Source organism: Oryctolagus cuniculus, chromosome 14 (genome assembly GCF_964237555.1).
Source record: "Oryctolagus cuniculus chromosome 14, mOryCun1.1, whole genome shotgun sequence".
Lineage (NCBI taxonomy): Eukaryota > Metazoa > Chordata > Mammalia > Lagomorpha > Leporidae > Oryctolagus > Oryctolagus cuniculus.
In genome coordinates this window covers 77150417-77166879 of record NC_091445.1, presented here as the reverse complement: position 1 = coordinate 77166879, position 16463 = coordinate 77150417, and positions in this window count along the sequence as shown.

Below are 16463 nucleotides of genomic sequence, written 5' to 3'. Positions count from 1 at the left end.
AGTATCACCCCAGGGAGCTCCCCAGGGTGAGCGAGTCCCAATCATCCGCATCAGTGACCTGCTCATGGGCACATCCTGCCTGCTTCCTCCTCTTCCATGGTTCATTTCCCTGCTCTGCTAATCTTTCCAGGGTCACTATCCAAACGCACTGCTTGCATTCAGAGCCCTGTTCTGGGCGACACCTCCCCAGCTGCACGCTTCCGTCTGGCCAGGATGACCTTAGGATGCACTCTGGATGCTCCTGCCCCTCCCCCACCCTGCACTTCTCCTGTCCCCTTTCCTCCCAAGGGCCCTCTTCTCACACTCACAATAACATATGCAGCAGCAGGAATCCAAGGCTGACTCCCACGCCCCCTATAACCAGCCCCAGCCCCTCTCAATCGTATGGGCACATGGGTGTATACTTACAGAACCGGGAAGAGGACCACGCAGCTAAAGGTATTCAGACTGTCTTAGGGCTGGCTAACCTGCGTAACTTCCTTCAGGCTTGCTGGGATTTCTCTTGGGGCGTGCACAGATGGCATATCACTTAGTTACCGCACAGTAAGTCGGGGACGTGGGCTAGGACCCAGGCACACCACTCTGTATCCTGTTGTGATGGATAAGCAGTCCTTCCCATTTCCTCCCTGGGCAGTGAGAGGATGGAAGTGTTTTTCACCAAGACAGGAAGTATCTTCACTACTGCTTTGTGAACTCCCTGGAATTATCCTCAAAGAGCAGACACAGGGGGTGGCATGGATTTCCAACTGAATGATTAAACAATAGCGCTTTGTGGTCCCACCCTGCTATTTTACACAATGGAAAAAGACAACTTGGCCAGATAAAACCTGGGCTTCCTTCTTCACAAGGTGCCACCGTTTTGCAGTTAGTTATGCACAATTCAGCGCCATGTAGCAGGTCTTGGGGGGAATTCCCATACGCTTGAATTTCCGGCACGGACAGTCTAGGTAGGTTAGCTAAACAGAAGCAGTGCCCGCCCCCGCCCCACCCCCGCAATCCCAGAGTTCACATTTCCTTGTCTAGGACTCTGAACTGTGAGGGTTTGCCTGAAGCACCAGCATTGCCTTGGGGCTTCAGTACACAAATCATTTTGCAAATATGTACACCGGGATCAGGTCGCGCCCAGTCCTATCACCTCTTTCAAAGTCTGGTACTGATTGGTCCCAGTGCGACTGTGATTCAGTGTTTGTCATTGCGTGACTGCTTGTCTTCTAGTGATAATCCACATGACATTTTACAAAAAAAAAGATACTCAAAGGATGGAATTGGCCAACAAAAACGGAAGGGGAGCAAAGAAATGAGAGCGCAGGAGGTGAAATTCAAACTTACTGTAAATGGAGTTTCGAAGCCGCAGGAGTAGTGCGACACGGGAATGTTGGCACTCAAGAGCTTTTAGGTTCTAGATTAGGCAGACACAGCACCTGAGTGCTGGTGAACCTATCGACATAAATGAGGGCAAAAAGGAGCAAGATAGCAAGAGGACGTGACACTAGCAAAAAAAAAAAAAAAAAAGTTCTAAAGTAATTCTCAGAGATAGTTCATGGCATGGAGAATTTGTAGTATTTCTAATCTGTGAAGTTACAGTGTGCCAGATAAGAGTTTACTTTCATTTCACTTTCTCCATACATTTTTAACTGAAAGTTATTTTATTTTATTTTTTAAATGATTTGTTTATTTATTTATTTGGCAGGCAGAGACTGAACTCGCACACACTGTTCACTTTCCAGATGTTCACAACAGCTGGGGCTGGGCTAAAGCTGAAGGCAGGAACCAGGAACTCCCCTCAGGTCTCCCACCTGGGTGACAGGGTAGCCCTCACCACTGTTCCCAAAGTGTGCACTAGCAGGAAGCTGGAGTCAGGAGCTGGAGCTGCAAACCCAGGCATTCCCCCAGGCAACTCGGGCCTCTGAGCTGGTATCTTAACTTATAGGCTAAATGCTCACCTCTTTCATACTGCGACCCAGATTTCTAAGGGTTATAGAACAGCTGTCATCGTTTTCCAGTGATTGTGAAAATCTCTTGGTGAGGTTTACTCTGACATGGTCATTTTTATGGCACCATATTAATAGACAAAGCAATGACGGCCTGTGTTTATTATTAGTGCAGCTGAACAAGTGGGCTTTGGAGTCTGGGGACTTGGGTGCAAATCCTGATGCTAGTACTGCATTGCTTTCTGTCTATTTCTGGTCGAGTGAACCAGCCCATCTGAGGCTCAGTTTTCTTATTTGAATAGAAAGCAACAATAATGCTGACCACATGGCGTTCTCAGGGTCACAGATGAGAAGGCCTCTGGAAAACCACCTGCCATTCAAGAACTGTTTGCTAAATGAGCCGTTAGAAGTGGAGACTCTCCTTCCTCCCCTGTACTACCTCTGGCATTGAGAACAAAGCCTGGCACACATACTAGCTGCTCAATAAGTATTTGATTAATAAAAGATTGCGCAAACAGCGATGTAATAATTCACAAATGCTAACTAACGGCCCGATTTTCTCCTCTTTTCTCACTTTTCTGGATGTGCCACATCTTCAGAATCTTTAAAGAAATCGCGGGCCCAATATTACTGAGAACTTGACAGGTCACTCTCTCTCATCTCTGTATTGTGTGCCCCTGCCCTTTTACCTTAGATGGTTAGATGTGCCTCAGAAAGGTTGACTCTTTTGATGCAAATTAAGAACTTATGCAAATCTGTAAGGGAAAACCCTAGGATCTCAAAAATGGGCAAAGAAAAATCACTCATTTGCAACTGAACTCAACAAATGTTTGGAAAAGTTCAACCTCACTAGCAACCAAAGGTAACCCAAACCCAAGGCGATGCTCTTCTTGAAGTCACATTTGCACAGATTTCTGGAAAAATGACGGCACCAGTGAGAGCAGTCACTCCCTCTACCTCTGATGCTTCTGGTATAACCTCTCTGGAGAGAGATTTGGCCACAAGGATCATATATCTTTAGACTCTCTTAACCCCTTTACCCGGTCATTCTCCTGGAAACGGACCCCAAGCGTTCCGTGTAGATGCAGCTTTATGCGTAAAGACTGTCATCACAATGTTTTTGTAAGAAATGAAGATAGGGAATGACCTGTGTGGCCAACGACAGGAATTGCTGACGTGGAAGATGGGTATGTGAGTTTTGCATTAGGTAGTCTATGTTTGTAGAGACAGATGCTGTTGATAGAACATTGCAGATAACCAATATTTTCAATGTTTAAAATCCAAACTACTGAGGCCTTTAGTACCTTTCCCTCCAAAACGTGAATAGTGACCCCTTGTCATGGCTCCACCATATCCTAGGGATTTTGTGAGATGTTGTGTGAGATTTTCATCTCTCACTCTCACACCAAGCCTGCATGGCTGATATGATTGTACCCATTTTACGCATGAGAAAGTGAGATTCGGAAGACCAGGTACCACAGACCTCTCTGACAGTTACAGCCACACTTTCCTATCAAGCCATGCTCTCTGCCATGCTGGAATATGGTGGGTTTTTTGTTTTTGTTTTTGTTTTTTTGTTATAAGACAGTGAGTGATTTTCTAAATTTCTGTGTTGTTGAAATTCTTAGTGACACAGACTAATAATAATCACAACCATGGACAGCAAGAAAACAATGCAACCTCAATAAGCCACTTAATCGTTGGAAGCCTCATTTGCTGTTGAATGTATAGTACCTACCTGTGCTTCCTTGCAAGGCTGTGTGTCAGCATTAAAGTGAGGGAGCAGATAACATGGAGCAAAACCCTTTCAAGTTCCAAAGGGAAGTGCTCCAATTCTGATTCTTCTTTTCCTAACGCCTCAAGTCATAAAATTTACTTCAATTATTCATGGATGAGCCTTGTCTCTTTAAATATTATAAGAGTAGAAAAGCTTCAGTAAAATGAGTATTTAATCACAGATGTTAATATCTGTCTCAGCTAACAGGGAGACAAAAAGTCCCTGTTTTGCACGGTTGATATGGGAAACGTAGTACACATGCAGCATTCTTTGGGAAGGAAGTGGAAAGATCCGTATCAGATGTTTTGGAAAGAAGGTAAGTGCAGAATGGACTGGAAGTTCTATGCCGGGCCTTTCCTATAGCACTTTTAGTGATTCTCCTTAACGATTCATGAAGTTGAAATTTTCTGTCTCTGATTGTCTAGTACCCTGAGTCCGGCACGTGGCAATGGATGGCTTCTAGTTGTTTTCCTGAGGGTTTGGTGGTGATGTTTTTGCTGCATTAGGCGCTGTGTGTGTGTGTGTGTGTGTGTGTGTTAGGAGTCGTGCCAGATCCTAGACGCGCATAGAATACTGCCTTCAGGGATGCTGTCGGACCCGAGTACCAGGCGGGGCTCCCCGCAGGGGCTGCTGGGTCACTGTGCACCTCGCTGGTTTGTCTGGGTTTTGAGCCCAGGCTGAACTGGAAGCTCCTGCGAAAACTTCAGGGATGTAAACATCTTTCTCTTTCTGTATCGAGAAAGACTCCTGGGTGGCTTCTGGAGAAACTAGAGGAGATGCGTGGCTGGGGCCGCTGGATCTCGCCGCTCCCACACAGGGAAAGGTTATTTGGTCAGCGACTCCCGCCTGCCACCTGCTTATGGACTGCAGTGCTTCTAAGGGTTAGAATCCCCTACCACCCAGGGAGTTGAAAGGAAGGCACCTTGCAGCCACCCTCCAGCACTTTCCAAAAGGGAATCCTTTTCTTCTTGTTCTCTGTGAAAGGGCGGGATTGTGGCCAGGAGTCAAACCATCAATTGAACATACAATGGGCCCCATTTGCATGTCAGCCTTGGAGGCCTGTGCTGTGTGCAGAATAGTAGTCACCTCCCGGACCCAGGAATGCTGGGCCCAGCCCGCTGGGTCTCACTCAGCTGTAATAATATTAACTATGATGCGAGTTCCACCAACATCGTTCAGCCCACGAGGAAGTTTAGTTTGGCTGACTCGAACTGAAAATGGAGAAAGAAAAGCTTTTTTTTTTTTCCCTCGTTCTTCTTCTGGCTTAGACTGTAGCTTCGAATGAGTTGTGATAATTACCTGTACTTACTTATTTGTGGAAAATGCAAGCCTATGCATTCACCGCAACCTTCGGCACAGTGAGAAGATTCCAGATGATCCAGGAGATGGTTGTACATTACTTCTGTGCCTGCATTCTTTCTTTCTTTTTTTAAAATTTATTTATTTGAAAGGCAACATACAGAGATAAAGAGGGAGAGAGAGAGATCTTCCATCTGCTGGTTCACTTCCCAAATGGCCTCAATGGCCAGGGCTGAGCTGATTGGAAACCAGGAGCCAGGAGCCAGGAGCTTCTTCTGGGTCTCCCACGTGGGTACAGGGCCTCAAGCCCTTCAGCCATCTTCCACTGCTTTCCCAGGTGCTTAGCAGGGAGCTGGATCAGAAGTGGAGCAGCCAGGACTCGAACAAGCATCCATATGGTATGCCGGCACCGCAGACAGTGGCTCAACCTTCTTTGCACAGTGCTGGCTCTTATTTATTTCTTATTAAACTCTTTCCCTAGGATAACTCTTGGTCCTCTTGGTCTTATATGCAGGAATATAGCCAAGTCTCAGGTTTTAAACTTGCTTAAAATCACAATCTTTGGAGAAACTAAAAAAACAAGAGCCAGCAACAAAAGGAATGATAATGTTAAGAATGGCAAAGGTTTACACATTTTTCTCATAGGGCCAGAGAGCATATTAGGCTTGTGGGCCACGTGCTTTCCATCAAAACTACTCAACATCGCCAGTACAGCGCAAAGGCACCCATCGGCAGTACAGATTGGGCATCCCTAATCCGAAAACCTGGAATCCAAGCTGTTCCAGAATGTTACAGGTTGCAGTCAAAATGCAGGCACACTAAAGATATTATGTCAAATTTCCTTCAGGCTATGATATAAGATGCACATGAAACATACGTACATTTTGTGTCTAGACTGGGGTACCTCTTCCAAGATATCTCAGTATGTATTTGCAGATATTAAAAAAAATCAGAAAAAAAAATCCACAATCTGAAACACTTCTGGGCCCAAGGATTTCAGATAAAATATATTCAACCTACACTTAAAAGACTGGGTGAGACTGGGTACCACCGAATTTTATTTACAAAAAAAAAAAAACAAAAAAAAAAAACAGCCAACTCTTCAAAGGTCCATAGCTTTATTTTTAAATTTTTATTGATTTATTTAAAAGGTAGAGCACCAGAGACAGAGACAGGAGATAGTCCATCTGCTATTTCACTCTCCCAAATGACTACAACAGCCAGGGCTGGACCAGGCCGAAGGCAGGAGCCAGGACTCCATCCCGGTCTCCCTCATGGGTTGCAGGGGCCCAAGTACTTGGGCTGTCTTCCCCTGCCTTCCAAGCCACAAGAGCAGGAAGTGGGGGCAGAAGCAGGGTAGCTGGGACTTGAACCAGCACTCTGATATGGACGCCAGCACTGCAAGCTGCAACTTAACGCACTCTGTCACAGCATTGGCCCCCATAAGTTCATAACCTGCCAGCTCCTGAATTTCGGTATCACCCTTTTGATGCACGTGTCTGATACGTTGCTTTCAGTTTCAAGTAAGGGAAAACCCAACTAAGAAGACAGGACCAAAACTTAAGAAAAAATTATCTCGTGTGAGAAGAAATGCAAGCAGTAGAATGACGCTCCCCCACCCTCTGTGTGTGTAACTTTATAACCCCAAGCAGATCATCCTTCGCTTGTGCTGGGAGAAGTGAAGTTGGTAGTAAGGACTTGCATGTTTGGCCCCCAGGGGCTGGAATCTGTGAGGTTGTACGGAGCTCTGTGGTGGGCGAGGCCTTGGGTCCTACATTTTCTGTCTCTGTCATCTGCAGGAAGTGTGTTTTGATCCCTGATCTGCACCCAACCCCATGCCTGTCACACAGTCAAACCTCATAAATAGTTGGTGGGAAACTGAAAGAAGTGGCGGGAGGCCTAGTGGGAACGACTGAAGTAGAGACGGCAGGAAGGAAAAGAAGGGAGAGGCTGGGCAGGTGCAGCTCGGATCCCAGCTCCTGATGTGGCGGCGAGAGAGGTAGCACAGGAACTGATAGCCAACCTTTTACGTGCATACAAAAATATACACCGGGATTTATGCATTCAATATGTGAGAGGACCTCAAGAAGTTCTTTGAACTGTAAAAGATCAGGGATGGGTGTTTGGCATACTGGTTAAGATGCCCCTGTTCTGTGTCAGAGTACCTGAGCTCGATTCCCAGGTCTGATGCATACCCTGGGAGGCAGCAGTGAGGACTCAAATGGTTGGGTTCCTGTGGGTTCACCCACATTGGAGACCTGAGATTTTCCAAGCTCCTGGCTTTGGCTCTGGCCCAGTCCTGGCCGTTATAGTTATCTGAGGAGTGAATCAAGGGAATAGGAGCTCTCTCTCTCTCTCTTTATCTGTCTCTCTCTGCCTCTCTCTTTCTGTGTGTGTGTGTGTGTGTGTGTGTGTGTGTGTTTGCCTATCCAATCCAATCCAATCCAATCCAATCCAATCCAATCAAATATGTGGGTTTGAAATTCACGCATAGTTTTTCCATAACATCCATTATCCAGAAATATTTGAAGACGCTGATGCTCAATTTCCACTGTTCTGTATCGTAGTATCTTGTATTTCCATTTGCCCGTGAACTTTCTGCAGTTCTTTTATATGAGATGCTCTAGGAAACTAAACAGGACGCCTGGTTTTGGTCTCTCCACGGAGGAGTGCTCAGAGGCTCCCCAGGCGCGGAGGGAGGGGCCCCTGTGAGTCTGGGAGAAGGGCTTTGATAACTGCCGCGGGGAGTAGGGGTGGTGGTGAGCTGAGCCTCCCCACTCAAGGCAGGTCCCTCGAGAGCAGTCCCAGGGGACACTCTGTTGCTTCTTCTTTGTCATTTGAGTTCTCCAAATTGTCCCCAGCTCAGGTGAAATCAACCTCAAATGGTCTATGATTAAAATTTCCACTCTGAGGATGGCCCAAGTGCTTGGGTCCTGCACCCTCATGGGAGACCAGGAGAAACACCTGGCTCCTGGCTTTGGATCAGCGCGATGCGCCAGCCGCAGTGTGGCGGCCATTGGAGGGTGAACCAACAGCAAAAAGGAAGACCTTTCTCTCTGTCTCTCTCTCTCTCTCACTGTCCACTCTGCAAGATCTGAGCAGTGGAGGAATGGAAGGAACGGGACCATCTGGAGATGACTTATAAACCACACTCCCTTTCAGATGGGCCATCTTCCCAAAGAGTCCTCTGTCCCGTGCGTGGGAACTCTGCCAAGGCACAGACTGCTAAATGGGGTCGGGGACGCTGAAGTTGCTGGCGGGAGCTTCTTATCTCCGAGTCTTCCAAGAATTTGGGACGCTTTATTGATACATTTGTTTTTCCTCGTCTACACTGCAAGCGCAAGCCATTAGCTATCTTTAGGTTGGGGAAGGCTCTGGGGATTGTCATGGATGTGGTTCACGAAGCTTTTACCTTGTCTACTCGCTAGGAGGATTGAAACGTGACTCAAATAGGAAACAGAACCCAAATGTCCCGCACACGTATATTACAACGTGACTAAGCCCCTGCTTCCTTGTCAGGGACTCCTGTTGGTGTGAAAGGGGGCCCTGAATTCTCTCTGTCCCCTCTCTCCTCCTGCTTTCAGGCTGGTCCCAGCAGCGCCACCTTAGCTACTGCAGTCGCTGGGATGGGCGGTCCCAGCTGTGTGGGGCTGAGCCCCGGGGCTGGCGGGAGGGCCCACGACGCCCTGTGGAGTTGACAGGTCCTGCTAACCAGGGCAATGATCCCTGTTTCCAGAAGGCTGCGGGGGTCGCTGCCTCTGTGAAGCTGGAGCCCACCGAGGCCCTGTCTTGTCTGTTTGACAGCCTGCAATTGCGTCCTCCTGCCTCACAGACAGCTCAGGAGGGAAGCAGAGCTTAAAAATAATCAAGTTCAAAGAAGACCCTTGCCCTCTGCCCTCTCTGTTTCTCCAGTGGAATTCTGCCAGCCCTGGTACTCCTCCCCAACGCCCCCTCCCCCATCCAAAATGCGCATGCCTAGAACGTGAGCCCTGTCCCCGCTCTTGGCTGGACCATGCAGACGCCCGCACGCAGTTGGGCTGACTGTAGAGTTTTCATGTGGCTTCTCAAGGACCGCCTAATGGCAAGTGACAACATTATCCTGCTAGTGCCTGCGAGAGTCACCTTGAACTCATCGCGTGAGAAGCAAGAAATGCATAAAGCAGAGCTTTGCTGGAGGTTGAAGTGAAAGCCTTTGACTTGGGATTTAGCCTGTAACATGACATGACGAGTTGTGCTACTGGAAACCTCAAGGGCACGGAGTTTCTAAGTGGGGAGGTAACACGTGCCATCCCGGTGAGCATCCTTGGCCTGAAATGCGTCCGAAAAGATATTTTCCTGGTGGGATTTTTCTCTCTCCCCCTGCATCCCACAAGGTTGGCCCTCTTGTGTGGTCTCCACACCTCCCTTTTGTTCCCCTAACGTTCAATAGCAGTGGTTTTCCACCCAGGGGAAGGAAAGTACCTAGGGAGGTGTATCAGCCTGTTGACTCTGAAAACGGGTATTGCATGTTGCCATAGACTTTCACCATTTGGAAGCCAAAAGGAGTTCATAGCTCTCCTAAGATAAGCAGGGAAAGTGAAGTCTGCCCAGTTCCCCTTGCTGGGCGTGTCTGCAGCAGCGAATCTTCAGAGGCCACCTGCTAGGGGTGGGCCTGATTCGCTTAGGGTCATGTCAAGGCCATGCTGGGTGGTCGGCCATGCCATGTTTATGTTGATCAAAGAGAAAGAAAATCTTTGAAATTAAAAAATATGTTTTATCAAAGAGGTTCGGTAACACTTCTAGGAAATGCCAGTGTTTCTTCTGAACAGTCAGTCTTCAGGTGTCCCCTGGCAAGAGAGGAGCAGCACTTTCAGGGCTGATGGTTCGGGGTCACAGAGAGAGAGAGAGAGAGAGAGAGAGAGAGAGAGATGTGTGGGAAGATGACCATAGCATGCACGATGTGGGCTCGCTTCCCTGTGTGGCTGCCATAGCCCTACAGAGTGGAAGGGAAGGAGGGTCCAAGGCAGCAAGTGTGGCCAGGGGCCTCAGAACATGACCCCTGCACCTCCCCGCACCTTGAGAGCTGGCAGCCACAGGTGCGGGAGCCTTCTGTTACAGGCAGGAAGCATGCGGGGACTGAGGGAACAGAGAGAGGCTGCTTCCAAATCTCTCACTGAGGGTGCCCTGGGCAGGCACACACAGGAGCAAGCCAGGGGCGGAGTTTGAGCCTGGAACTCTTCACAGGGAGGCAATTCTGTATTGGTGACGTGGTGATGTCATTCTACTGGGCCTAGCGGTTCTCTCCAGGACTGGGCAGTCCTGTGTTTTTCAAGAGCAGTGACTCCAGGGACGGGGAAGGGAAGTTGAGTAAGAACGGGGACACAGGGCAGGGAAAGGTGTCACCCACTGGCAGGGCGTCCAGTGGAAACCATCTTCTCCCAAGGATTTAAGGTGTTGCTAAGGTGGCAGAGGGCAACCAGGACTCTCCATTTATATTTATTTATAAGACAGAGAGACAGAAAGAAAGCGCCTGTCCTCTGGTTCATTCCACAAATGGCTACAAATAGCTAGAACTGGCTCAGAGCCAAACCCAGGAGCCAGAAACTCAATCCAGATCTCCTGCATGGGTGGCAAGAGCCCAATCACCTGAGCCATTGCCACCGGCAGCCTCCCAGGGTCTGCATTAGCAGGAAGCTAGAGTTAAGAACTGGAGCCAGGTGTCTAATCCAGGTATTTCGATGTGGGAAGTGGATGGATTTCCCAACCAGTATCTTACCCACTAGGCCAAATGTCTGTCCCAGAACATTTCATTTTAAGGAAAACTCAGCCACACATTAGTAGTAATAGAAATAAGCCTTTTGGAAACATGTACCCAACTTCGTTGGATATTGACATTGAACGCAAGGATTGCCGTGGCCTCAGCCACACGGTACAGTAACGTAGGCTGCCCACAGGCTGTGATTCAGACAGAGCAACAGCCCGAATACGTTGTCTCAAACAGCAAGCAGAGAAGGCAACATGGAAATCTAGATGGAGCACACACCTTCTGCAATGCTCTGCTTACAAATAAAAGTGACACCAGTCCAGGGCGGTGCAATGACCGTGGGAGGAGGGGAAGTGAGCAGAGACTCTGAAATGCTAAGCAGCACAGGAATGCTGGAGCTTGGGACACATGGAGAAGAGAGGCTATGGACCATAATTGCCATTTTATTGGGACTCGGGATAAATGGGCTCATTTCACTCTCAGTAACTAGCTTGAGATGTTCGAGAAGATAGTTTCATGTCCCTGAAATGTGGTTTCTTCCCACGTAGAATGTGAGAGTTGAAGCAGGTGGTTCCTAGGATCCCTGGTGACCCTGACATCTTGTTCATCTGGGGGCCCGGGTAACTAGGGGAGTTTGCACACTGAGACCCTCTTTCCTAGGATTTCCAGAGCAAATAACGCTCCTCTGAAATGACCTCAGCCAACAGCGTGACCCTTCCCATCTCAGAAAACGCTTCCAAGTAGAAGACGCAAGGGGCGGATCCTCTGTGATCAGATTAGAGATCTTACCAAGATCCTGTGTTTATCATGTGTGTGATTCTCAAAGGCATCCAAGCTTCTCACGTCACTCATTTCGCCCACCGAGTAATGAAGTGACAGTCATCTAGTCTGTGGCATCATGGCCCACCGAGACATGCCATCCTGCCATTAGGGGAATGGAGTCCCAGTGCGGAGTCTGGCTGGGAATTTTGCTTGTTACCAGGTAACATGTGTGAGGTTGGCCTCAACAACAGGCTGGCCCTTGTGCTTACAGAGCATTTGCTTTGGAACCCAAGGGCAATGTTGCAGGTGCTGGAATCAGAGAGCTGGGCTGCCTGGGATTCCTGAGGCCCTGCCTGGTCTCATGGTCAAAAGCAAGGAGGGATGGGCATGGGTTTAATCCTCCCATGGCAGTGGATTCAGCACTAGGACATTTGGGGTGTATATGTTCTCCATCTCTTCTGGAACCCAATAATTATCCATCCATCCACTCATTCATTCATTGAATGCCCACTGGACTGAAGGCACTGCATGGGAGCTCTGTGACAATTATACTTTGGTGTTCCACTGGGTTTGTTTACTTGATCCTCTAACCCGGGGGTCAACAAACCACAGCCCATGGACCAACTTCAACCCTCTGCCTATTTTTGTACAGCCTCACAAGTTAAAAATAGTTTTCATATTTTTAAATGCCCCAGAAAGAAATCAAAAGAACATTTTGTGACACGTGAGCATTTTATTCAATTTAAAGTTCAGTGTCTATAAATAAAGTTGCATTAGAAACCAGCTGCGGTAGACAGAATTTGAAAATGACCCCAGGATGACCGCCCTGGGGTAATTTCCTCCCATTTAGTGTAGGCAAAACCTGTGACTAGAATGAGGAATTGCTCCTATGATTCATGCTAAGCTGACAGATAAAAGAATGTTTTACAGGTGTAGTTAAGGTTACTAATCAGTTGACCTTGGGTTATTCCAAATGGAAACTATCAAGGTGGACCTAACCTAATCAAATAAGCCCTTTCAAAGGAAAGACTTCTTCTGATTGGTAGCAGAAGAGAAAGAAAGTGATATGCGACCTTTGCTATGAACTGCTGGACATGGCCTCTTCAAGCACATGGAGGGCAGCAAGGAAATCAGAACTTCCTTCCTCCGACCACAAAGAACTGGATTCCTTGGAAGTGACTGGGCGTCTTCCCCACAGCCTCCGGGAGAAAGCCCAGTGAGCCAACACCTGCATGTCAGCCTTGTGTGACCCTAAGTGAAGAACCCAGCCAAACCCGCCCCAACTCCTGACTTACAGAACTAGAAGTAGCAAACAAGTGTTGTCTTCAGCCACTATGTTTATGGTAATTTGTAACACAGCAGTAGGATGCTAGCATGTGGCCACTCTTCATAGCAGGTATAGAGTAGGAAGGGTTATTATTATTATTTTTTTTCTCATGGGGCTCTAAGGCAACTCAACTCACCTCCCAGCGCCATGATCCTGTGGTGGTAGACTGGAAGGTTAGTGCATGGCTAGGCATGTGGGAGATGCCAAAACCTTCCCCACCTATCCCATGTGGGTGTCTCTACCTTGTCTTTCCATTTTAATCCATCTGGACAAAACCCAAAGCCAGGAAACATTAGAGAGGTGTCCAAATCAAGTGTTAGGTCCGGGGTGAGATGCTCTGTAAGTGGGAGATGGTTGGCACTGTCCAGCAGGGCAGTATGGGTCTCTGGAAACAAGTCCCTGTCACTCACTGTGCATCTGGCCCTGGGAAAAACTGACGCTGTAATCTGGTTTCTCCCCACAACAATGCCTTGCTACCTTACCAGGGTGTTGTGTGAATTTGCTGACACCTGTAAAGCTCCCTGGAAATGTAGAGGCTTACATAAGTCCCTGGTATTATGCACACAGCAAACGTTTTGCTCTGAGAATAAAGTAATAAATGGTAGCATTGTGTGGCTGGTGGACCGTGTTCAAAAGTTTCCGTTCACAACTAGTAGATCAAGTTGTGGGCGTCTGTATGGACTTTCTGTGCTCAAGCCAAGCTGCATCCAAAGTAGCCAGCACAATGGACTATCTTGGAATGAAAAGCTGTACTGTCCGCGACAGCCAGATCATGGCATTGGATCCCATAGGACCGTCATGGAGAGCCGGCGACTCTATATGGAAAGGAGCAATGGCAGACATGGCCTGCGTGAGTCTCAAACGTGGAAGCAAGTGAGAAGCAGCTCTCTGCCTCCCCGACACGGACAGACGTCCCAAGGCGCAGGATGGGCATGACGGGAGGACTGTAATTATAGAGCTTTGCTTGCCGGCTTTCTGAATGCATGCGCCAGGAGAAGCCAGAGCCCTAAATCAGATAGAGTGCTCAGGTTAAGGACGCATTCTCTTTGAATACAATTCCTGTGGGTGGGAGTGTGTGGGAATAGTTGGGGCAGAATGCAGCTGACTGACCCAGGAGACAGGAAAGGATTTACTTTCTATCATCACAAGGCCTGAAAGTAGTCCAAGACGTGATACAGGGAAAGGGCTTCTCTCTTTTAGCAAGCTCTAAGATTCCCAGCCTTTGGTATCATATCCAAGGAAATGAAAGATGTTGCAACCAAATGAGAAAAAGTTCAGCTACTTGAAACATCGCATTTATTTTTTATAAGTGATCATGTTTGGGATGGACATTTGCTGCAATGGTTAAGTTGTTGCTTGGGACTCCCGCATCCCATATTAGAGTGCTCATTTGAGTCCTTGCTGATCTGCTTCCAGTCCAGCTTCCTGCTAATGCACATCCTGGGAGGGCAGCAGGTGCTGGTCCAAGCACTTGAGTCCCCGACACCTATAAGAGAGACCCAGATTGAGTTCTGGAATTCTAGCTTTGGCCTGGCCCAGCCCTGGTTGTTGCAGGCATTTGGTGAGAAACCAGTGGATGGAAGGCCTCTCTCTCTCTCTTCTCTCTCTCTCTCTCTCTCCCCTCCCCTCCCCCTCTCTTTCAAATAAAATGAAAATAAGCAAAACAAAAGTTTTAAATGATCATGTTCAGTTAGTTACTTGTTGATCACAATAGCAAGCTCAAAGGTAATCAGAGGGAATCAAGGTGACTGCTTCCTTAAAGGTAAATATTTTTGCATTCAAAGGCTGAGGCAGAATCCCAGTATCACGGACGTTTTGAGCTGCAAACGATCTACTTGGTTATTAAACTACTTTGTAATGTCAAATCTCAAGCTAATATTTTTCTTCCTCTTTTTTTTTAAGTGGCAAAAATGGGCCAAAAAGCTTGAAGAGAGTTAATGACATCAGGAAACAAAAATAGAAATGGAGATCTATTATGGTGATTAATGTTTGAATATGGGTAAATAAAATCTTTATATTTTAATGCAAAAGCTGTAGAGAAGTATTGTGCACCCACCCCCCCATTGAATACTGGGTGGCTCTGGCCTCTCACTCTCATATGCCTGTCATATTCTGTTTCCAGAGAATCCATCCATCCATCCATCCATCCATTCCCATTTATTGGCACCTGCTATGTTCTCGGCAGCTACTAAGGGCCAGAGGTACACTGGCATGGAAGTCAGTCACTGCCCTCAAGGAGCTGCTCACAAGGGAAGAACATGGTGACAAGGGTTGTGCTGGACTCAAGGCCAGCACTGGAATAATCGAAGGACATTCCATCCCAATGCCATGTCTCAGGTCCCACATCCAAGGTCCAGCACCACTTCTCCAGGCCTACTGCTACATGTCATGAGACAGCACCACTTGGTTCCCTGTAAGTGCAAATGGGCTGCAGAGGAAGCAGAGCAGAGAGGGCCTGTTGGACAAAAGTGGATAGAGAGCCCAAGAACACTGCATGGGTCATGGGTATCTCTGGACGACCGGGCCAGCTGCAGCCAGGTTAACAGGGTCAAGTTTCTTCACCCATGTGCAGCCTGCAGGATCCGAAGGTAAATTGTGCTGACCCGAGGCAGTTAAGATCAGAGACTCAGGAAGGAGCTCTTGCTGGAATGAAGCTGAGTGTGCTTGTGAGCCTAAGCAATGCAATTTCTGGAAGACTAGCCTGTGCTGGTCCTTGGTAAGCTTTGAGGGAGTAGACCCACTGTCTCCGTTACCTGGCCTGAGCTTCAAGCCACATCTGCCTGCCCCTGTGATGTTACCCCAGTGGCTAGGTACAGGTTGAGATACCGAGACAACTTAAGGAGAGAGAGGTGCTTTGCCCACTCTGTGCCTAATGTCTGGGCTCGTCCTGCAGCAGTGGCATGGCAAAGCTGTTTGCTGACTTACCCTCTTCTTCCTAAGTTTGCACAGGGTGCCCAGTTACTTCCTTTCTCCTAACTTCTTTCATGCTGAAGGTAACCCTGCGATGGTACTTGCACCACTGAGATGGACACTGAAGCCACCTTGAGATCTTTTATTTCCATGATGGAAAGGGACCCGTGAGTCTGCCGTCACTCTTCTTCCCCCTTCTTTTTTGTTGGCAGATCAGCAAGCACAAATGCTTGTTGTTCTTATTGTCAAAGAGCCTTGCACAATGAAACACAAACCATTACACAGCCACATAGTGATTGCCTTTTCAAGGTGTATGTGGGGATGGGGTGGGGGTGGAGGAGGAGACCATCCAGGCTGGCACGTGTTCCCCAGGTGAACAGTCAGTAGACAGCAGATGAGGCAGGAGGAATCACTTGTGCAATGAAGAGCACACGGTCCCAGACAGGCTAACAGATTGGCATTCCTGGGAAGGTAGAGTTCCTGGGACTGTGGAGTTCCTGGGAATGCAGTGTGCTGGCCAGATGTGGTGGAGGTTGGGCTGGAGAGGTGGGTGGGAGAGGGGATGCATGGTTTTTTAAGTGCTCCCCAAGAATATGCTTTCATCCTGGAGACAGTAGGGAGGCAGTGGAGAGATCCCTTGGGCAGCAAGAGTACAGACAGCTTGCAGGGGAGTGGGACTAGCTGCCAGGCCAACACAAGAGTCCTGGAAACAGA